Below are 9,029 nucleotides of genomic sequence, written 5' to 3'. Positions count from 1 at the left end.
GTCATAGAACCTCAGGGTTGATCCAGTGTTAGCAAAAAGACAAGTGCAGATGGTGTTATATTTTTGTTGTCTGCGTGCTGTTATTTATGTCTCTAGGGAATGCATCTTCTGAGAAATTGTATGATCCACTATAGTTTCCTTTGTTCTCATTGCCATTTTGCCCTCCTCTCGTCTTGCATTTGAGACTTTAATCCAACATTCCAGATGAAGAGGGACGAAGATGTCATTTCCTTTTTTTCTCTCAGATGTGCTTATTCATTCACAACAGAAGCTGAAGAATCTTCTGTCTTTTGGGAGGGAATAAAAGGAAATGGTGTTTCAGCTAGCTAATGTTATTTTCTGGCTAATTACAGCATGATTCTTTTGAACATGTGTAGACTCCTTTCACGAACAAACCCTCAACACAGTGATGTTGAATTGAAGTCAAAGCAGCCAACAAAAGTTTGCTTTTGCTTCACACCAGGCGACTTAGTACCTGCTGCCTAAGAGATGATAACATGGTGAAATTCATTCATTCCATGGCCAAAGGGCAAGCGCTCAGATTATAGATTCAGTCAACATCAGATTTTCCAGATGTAGTTTAAAAGGTCTGTCTTCAATTAAATGTGATACAATTGACAACAACTTTACTGCTCTGTACAGAAAGGAGATCATCTGAAAAGAAGTGTCTAGCTACAGTTGCTAGATTTCTTCACAACAGTCATCTTTCGCCTTGTGTGAATTATAAAGAAAACAGTCATCAATATTTGAAGCTACAATTTGAAGCAACTGCAATTGATGTTTCAAGAACCACTCTGCTGAAGGTGCCCTCTAGAATACAACGTTAAAGGTAAGACCCTTCATTAAAACTGGTTTAAAAAAACACGGAGGCAACAATATGGACTTGATTGGAGTGAAAACAAAGTGGATTAGAGCAGCAAAAGAGTTAAACAAAATCAGTAACTGTAAACCTTGGCTTGTCATTTCTCCTTTCAGTACATAAACCAGCTGCTGCCTTTCTCCCTAACCGCACACACATACTGATTCAATTAAAGTGCATTTATACTAGCACCATTATATTGGTATGCGCATGGAATGGATTAACTCAGCTTTAAGTGAAAATCATCTCTTGTACTGGAATGAACTTAGAAAATGTTCACAGGTACAAATATTCAGGTGTTATCGCTATTTTCTATAATTATCACTGTTAAATCGTAGAGGAGTTAAAACTCTTGACTATGTTAACTTTAACAGTAAAAGGTGAATAATTATTTCAAAGTGCTAAAATGTGGGTAGAAAGGATTAACAAACTGATCTGGCTTGTTTGGTTCCACTTTATTTCTAACCCATAATCAATTATGCATTACCAAACGTTAGTGAAAAGCCATTTTATCTAAATTAACTTCAGCTTATTATTAATGAGAAGCTTGTAAAGAATTTCACTGATGCGCAATCAAAACAAAACATTTTCGACTCCACTTTAGACTTGGTAAGTGCTATCAGTTCTCTTAACAGACTAAAGCATTTAAAATATCACTACAGCAATATCAGCACATGAATAGCATGAGAATTTTTATCAAGAAATTTAGGCGTAGCTAACCTCAGTGATAAGTCACAGTTGAGTAAAAGGAAATGTTGACAAGGGAGCACAGTAGGCACCAATGGTAAGATTAATTGAGGTTGCTAATATATGTGAAAGCAAGAAACTATACAAGCATAGTGTAAGGCTGAACATGATAAAACACAACTTTAGAATTGTTGTGACTGAGATGTCCCATATATCCCACAATGTCTATACTGCCCTTTATTTCTGGTGACTTTTCATTTCTACAAGGGTGGAGGCATATTGGGAATATGCTCATCTGGGCTATATGAATAAACTGGAAGATGTTGAAATTTTTGTACATTTTTAGGAATAAATTCATTTATTGTCCTTAATTGCTAGAACACCTGACTTTGGAGCCTCTGTGCTGATCATAGTGTAGGAGTGTGATCTGAGTGAGGAAGACTTCACTTGAGTGAGACAGGGGCAACGTGAGTATATTTGGGAATTTGATTCAAAGTGGGAATTCGCAGCAAAGAGGGAAAGAAGTGCTTTAAGTAAGGTTTACGGCAAGAAGTAAAGTGTGCTGAGTGAGGGATTTGGTAAAGTGTGGGAATAGGGGTTTTCTTCCCACTACAGTTTTTTTTAGTTCAGGATTTGATTTCCAATCTTTTTCCAATGTAAACACTTTGGGAGGTGCACCTGTCTTAATTACAAATTAATTAATTAGCATTCTCTAATTAACACATATTAGTGATGGCAAGGCAAGTGCTGTCCTACAGTTGCAGAATGTGGGAGCTTCAGGATGTTGGTGTGATTCAGTGCAAATGCTTTTTCAGTAAACTCTTGTGGCTGGAGAAATTTCAGTTCAGACTTACCGAACTGGAGGCTGAGCTTCAGGCATTGTAGCACAGCAAAGAATGGGGTTAGTTCCTGAAATTTATTCCAGGAGGCAATCACACCCTTTCGGGTAGGACCTTCTGATTTGCTCAGTGGTCATGGACAGGAGGACTTGACTACAAGTGAGGCAGTTAAGGGCACCCAGAAGCCAGAAATTTAGGAGCCTCACACTATGCAATTATCCAACAGGTTTTAGGTTTTCTCAGCTTGTTTGGATGAGAGTGAGGGTAGGAGGGTAGATAAGCAAGCTGACCATGGCACAGGAAGCTAATCAAAAGAGGGGAGTAAGAAGTATGTAATGGCATATAAGGGACAGTACTGGACGGAGAAATTGACTCTATTCACTGCAGCTACGAACAGTAGCTCAGACAGCTGTTTGACTGTCTTCTATTGCCAGTGTTTGGGATATCTGCTCAGGGCTGGAGAAGAACTCTCAGTGAGAAGGGGATGATCCATCATCAGTGTTCACGTTGGTACCAATGTTAAAGGTAGATAGAATCATAGAGTTGTACAGCACGGAAACAAACCCTTTGATCCAACTTGTCCACACTGATCAGATATACTAAACTGATCTAATTCATTTGCCAGCATTTGGCCCATATCCCTCTCAACTCTTCCTGTTCATGTACCCATCCAGATGCCTTTTAAATGTTGTAATTGTACTCACCTTCACCACTTCCTCTGGCAGCTTGTTCGATACACACAGTACCCTCTGCATGAAAAATTTGCCCCTCAGATCCCTTTTAAATCTTTCCCTTCTCACCTTAAAACTCTCATGATTTTAGAAACCTTTATAAGACCACCTCTCGGCCTCTAACACTCCAGAGAAAAACGTCCCAACCTATTCAGCCTCTCCCTGCAGCTCAAACCCTCCAATCCCAGCAACTCTGGGAAAGACGCTCTACTGAGGGAGTCTGAGAAGTTTTGTTAAATCAAAAAGTTAAATTAAAAGCCAGCACTTCACAAAGATAATAATCATGACATTGCTACCTGAGTCACATTCATATTAATATAAATTACATAAGATTAGAAAAGTGAATGCATGACTCAAAGACTGCTGTGGGAGAAATAGATTCCCGTTTATGGTGTACTAGCACTAATACTGAGGAAAGTGGGAGCTGTACCACAGGGATGGTCCACACCTGACTGTGTGTTGGGACTGGTGTTCTTGTGAGCTGCATGACAAGGGAAATAGAGAAGGCTTTAAACTAAATGCGAGGTTGGGGTGAAGGATCAAGCTTGGGTCAATATAACAAATCAAAGGACATAGTTGAAACAAGAGACTAAATCACCAAAATGGCACATGAAAATCAGAGAATGACAGGGGGAAATTAAACCTAAGATTATATGAGCAGTCAAGGCAATAAAAATTAACTGTAAGTTCTGACTAGTGTTTCAGGAGATTAGGAAGTAGAATCTGTTTAGATGGAGATGAGGAAAAGTAGGGGAAAGAAATGATTTATGGGAACATCTACAGATCCCCAAGCAGTAACCATAATGTAAGCAGACATACAGAAGAAGAAATAATGGGTACTTGTGATAAAAGCATAGCAATAATTCGAGATGATTTTATAAATATATAGATAAGAATAATCTGATTGGCAATAGTAGCCTTGACGTAGAGTTCTTAGAATACTTCAGGATAGTTTCTTAGGGCAGCATATTCTGGAACAGATCCAATAGCAAGACCTCATGTTTAATAGTGTGACACAAGTTAAAAATGGGTACCTACGAGAACATGAAGACTGAGCTAGCTGACGTGAGCAGGGACTTTAGGCAACGTGATATATAGTAGAGAAGCAGTTGCAAACATTTAACAGGATGTTTTAGAATGCTCAGAATAAGTATATTTCTGCTATAAAGAAAGGTTCCAAGTGGAGGACCCACCAACCACCATTAACTCAAGACATTAAGAAATGCAGTAAACTTAAGGAAAAAAGCATATAATTGTACAAAGGTTAATGGCAGGTCAGATTACTGGCCAGAATACATAGAATAGCAGAAAATGACTGAATCAGAACAGATAAACTAGAATCTGAGAGAAAGATAGCTAGGAACATAAAAACAGCAAGAAAAAGTTTCTACATGTATCTAAAAAGAAGAGTAAATAAAGTGTGAGTTGGATCTCTAAAGGGTAAGAATGGGGAGTTAAAGTGCATAGTAAATGCGATGATTAAATATTTTGCTTTTGTCTTCACTAAAGAGTGTAAAAAAAATTCTAGTATTACCTGTAAATGAGGAGGTAGAAGGAAGAGGGGTACTTCGTGAAATTTTAATCCCTAGGGAAGCAGTGATTCAGTTTACCTTGTTCTGTGAACAGGTAAGATGGTATCTTATGGCAAATTAGTACACTAATTCACATGGATACTGAACTGTGCATGTCTGATTTTACGCTTGGTTGCAATCAACATCTGTGAGCAAGTTTATGAAACATACTATACAAATCATAACTGATATTAAATGGACAAACTTAGTATCTGTCAACAGCAACAGTTTGAACCTCAACTGATAGAAATATGTGTTATGAATGATAGCTGCTATCATAGCTATTACAATTCTATTTCATAATTCCTGACTTTGAAGTGTTAAGAAGGAAAAAATAATAAATAACAGATGGTGGAAGTTAAAGACAGAATGTACCACCCTCAGGTACAGAGGGAAAAATGTTGTTATGTAGCAGTTAGACTCAATGAAAGCTACTCCAACTATGAGGACATTCTATCAAAACCATAATCACTAAAAAATCAAGAAAACAGCAACATGTTGAGTGACTTTTATAAACACTGGATAAATTGTGAGGTTAACTTTGCAGTCTGTATTAATATTATGCTCTGTTTTTGCCAGTAGTAGTATTTGGTGCCAGCATTCCAGTAAAAGAGAATGCAGCAGCATTTGATTATGAACATACCTGAATCAAATAACATTTTAGTTGACTTTTACCATGACTATAAAATATTGATGACAAATGTCATCAACTAGAAGCATCAAAGCCCATCCCCACATCCCCATTCAAAGAGCAGACATTTTAACATTTGCAATAATAACAACTTCTTGAGTTACAGAACTCTTGGAACACAGGCCTGATGCAGATTCCGTCTCCTCCCTTCAAGCTTTTCCACCTCCCATTATTTCACAATTTCCTCTCTGGAAAAGTGTTTTGGATTAAGAACAGGACCATTCTAGTGACAACATTGATACAATGTTGTTGTAGGATCATGCACTGTATTTAATGAGAGACCATGTTCTTGCCACTTTTTGGAAATACAAAAATGCTCAAAAATTAAAATGATGTGAAGCACCTAATGGTTTTAACATATACTGTACTTCAGTGTAAATGACGCAACATTGCTTTAACTGTAACTGCAAGGAGAAAACACAAAAGATTCTTTAACACAAAGGTAAGTCATTTTAATCTTGTTATAATTGATTTTTTGTGACTGTTACATAAATTTGGTGAAAATCAGTGTTTAAACTTTGCTGCTTTAAAATTGTATAGGCACGATGCATTAAAAATAACTTCTTTATTTTCAAAAAATTAGCCAGAATAGCTATAAAGTACATGAGGATTTTGCTAATTTATAACAATTAAGACACCGTGATTTCTATGGTGGGATTCTTCCTTAATCTTGTACTTTCAAGCAGGGAAATCATAAATGTAGGAATCAAGCATTGGGGATTGAGGTGCAGCATTGTAGCCTGCAGTCACGGAGAATGTGGCTCCCTGCTGGAATCAAGGAATCTTGGAATCACTCTAGTGGGTAAATGCACCACATGTGGTGGCATTGAGCCATTCGAAGCAGAGGTAAGAATTCCTTTGGGTATGATGCGCAGTGACATTTAAATGATGTCTGTGAAGCTTTGCTAGCTTTTGCCAACGTAAGACGGAACCTGTTTGAAAATAGAATATTTTCAGGTTCATTACAAACAGAGTGCAAGAATTTTTCACAAACGCATTTAAAATGTCACTGAACTAGTGACCAGAGGAATTTGTAACGTCCCTGGAATTTTCAAGGTGTGATCCTTGGCCTGTACTTATTTTATTGACGCTAGCTAGATGGCAGTAACTTTGTAGCATTTTACCCTGTGCTAGGAAAAATAAATTCAGAAATTAAAACTGAAAATAGTGGCAACAACTAACCAATGGAAAAAGAGTTATAAAGTTAATGTTTCAGGTGGCCGACACATTATTAAAACTGGAAAATGTTCTAAGTGACCAGCTTTTCACAAAAATGCAGAGCTAGTTACAAAGAACAGGCTATGGAAAGAAGAGGCCTGAAATTGTGAAGAGGCAGTGGATGATTACTTAAGTCTGGTGATAGTAAAAAGTAAAAGAGGCTGATGTTGCAAAATTAGAGAGTTCTGTCCATTGGAAGTTTAAGCGGTCACTGGATTGTCAAGGGACAGAGTAGGATAGGATGGAAAATCTAAAAAGAAGTTGACTTCCATATTCAGGAATGTAATTAAGAAAGGCAATTCTAAACATTGCTTCATAAAAACCGAAATAACCGCGGATGCTGTAAATCAGAAAGAATCACAGAAATTGCTGGGAAAGTTCAGCAGGTCTGGCAGCATCTGTGAAGAGAAATCAGAGTTAATGTTTCAGGTCCAGTGACCCTTTTTAATAAGCATTGCTGTCTCTGAAAGTTCCTTCAGCCCTGCAATCCCCCAATTCTAGCCTCTTGTGTATACCATTGGTGGCCATGCCTTCAGCTGTCTCGGACCCTAACTTTGGAATTTCATCCCTGAAAGTGTCTTTCACTCTACCTGTTCCTTCCTTTAAGTTACTGCTTAATACTTGCCTCTTTGACCTTTATGTGTGCTGATATTTTTTCATGCGGCTTTGCTACCATGATTACCACACAGAAAGACGCTATGTGGCCTGTCATGTTCCTGTTGGCTTTTTGCAAGAGCAACTCCCACAATCTCACTCCCCTATCATCAGCCCTGCAATTATTTTTCTATTCAGATAATTATCCAGTTCCCTTTTGAAAGCCATGCTTGATTATGCCTCTACCACATTCTGAGACAATGCATTCTAGATCCTACTCATTTACTGTTTAATTATTTCCTCATGTTGCTGAGTAATAAAAGTTGTTGAATTTAACAGAATTTTTGTCACAAGAAAATATTTCTTTATTCAAATATGATTAGTACACAATTTCCTTTCATAAATTAAGCATGAAGCAAAGCTATAAATAAGCTTTTTTTAAACTTGGAATGTACTAATGTTTGTGGCTGTTCCACTTGGGATATTTTTGTGAACAGAATAATAGAGTGGCCATAGGGGCCAAGAAGAAATGGTATTTCTGACCAGGGTCCAACATCTTATTGTAATCCTGTCCATAAACACATAAAATGTTTAAACCATTAGGGAACGCAGATGCTATTATCTCACTGTTGTTTGAGGAACTGAGAATATCTCAATCTCCTATCAAAAAATGGCAAGACCACACTTGATTGTCAAAAAAGAGAAGTGCGCAAATCCCTACAGTGACAGGAACTAATGAACAACTTTGTGTTTTCACAAGTAAAAGGGAAATCATCTATAACATAGCTTCATCAACTGCTTGTTTACCAAGATATTGGAGAACCCAAGGCACATTTGGAGAAGGGTTGAATGCCTGATCAAGAGTAAATGTTCCTCTGTAATACTCACGGCAGTAGTGCAGACCTCTTTTATTCTTTTTATTAATGGAGTATGGGTGTTGCTGGCAAGGCCAGAATCTGTTGTCCATCCCTAACTGTCCTTGAGAAGGTGTTGGTGAACAGCCTTCCTTGAACTGCAGCAGTTCATGTACTTTGGTAAACCCACATGCTGTTGGGAAGGGAGTTACTTTTACATATCACACTGTTATGCCATTCAAGTGACATTTCAAAATAAGCAATGAATAGTGGCAGACTGAAATCCTCAATAAAAGCTCTCCATTGAAGGAGAACTAACGTTATTTAGGGGAGTCTTTACCATGAACTGTTTAATTAGATAGGCACACTAAACACTTACAAGCTAGCAGTTAGGGATTATCACAAAGCAAATGTCTATGCTACAGTGTGCTTCACACCAAGATCTAACAGGAATTCTTTTGCCTTTTTGATGTAATTTTACAAGTGGTTTTTATTGTAGATGACAGATTGTATCTTTTTTTCTTTTATTCAAACATGTGATAAACACAACAACACCATCACATAAATTTATGAAGGCAACCACAGCAAATATTTCTTGCTATAAAAATCTCCCATATTTTAGCAAAAAGCATTTTGAGCTTTTTTTTTATTTACTAATTGAGTTACTGTTCCAATGAAGAGCTGCAATATGTTCTTTTCTTTGCAATGAATGCCAATGACTTCAACAAATAAAATTGTAATGGTGTTACTAAGGAACATAAAACATTCTACTCATGCTGAGAAGTGTGGATAGATTCCACCTCCATTCAGGTGGACTCTCAACACATTGTCTATTAGAATAGGGATTGTACAATGTAGGTCTGCCCGACAAATAAACAATATTTTCTGCAGAGATAGTAGGAACTGCAGATGCTGGAGAATCTGAGATAACAAGGTGTAGAGCTGGATGAGCACAGCAGGCCAAGCAGCATCAGAGGAGCAGGAA

At 37.5% G+C, this 9,029-nt stretch overlaps 1 protein-coding gene across 2 annotated transcripts in view; it reads left to right on the top strand.

The window, feature by feature from the left end:
- Nucleotides 1-1,056: 1,056 nt before the first annotated feature.
- The window catches only part of scara5 (scavenger receptor class A, member 5 (putative)), an 84,133-nt gene continuing 76,160 nt past the window's right edge, over nt 1,057-9,029 (top strand). The window contains exon 1 of one of the 2 annotated variants that reach the window (XM_048596767.1): nt 1,057-1,141. The gene's annotated coding sequence lies outside the window, so the exon portion shown is untranslated. Of the gene's footprint in view, nt 1,142-5,614; nt 5,821-9,029 lie in introns of those variants that run through there. The other variant, XM_048596766.1, reaches the window with a different exon arrangement.

The sequence above is a fragment of the Rhincodon typus genome, chromosome 5 (assembly GCF_021869965.1).
Source record: "Rhincodon typus isolate 14 chromosome 5, sRhiTyp1.1, whole genome shotgun sequence".
Lineage (NCBI taxonomy): Eukaryota > Metazoa > Chordata > Chondrichthyes > Orectolobiformes > Rhincodontidae > Rhincodon > Rhincodon typus.
This window is presented reverse-complemented; position numbering and strand designations above follow the sequence as displayed.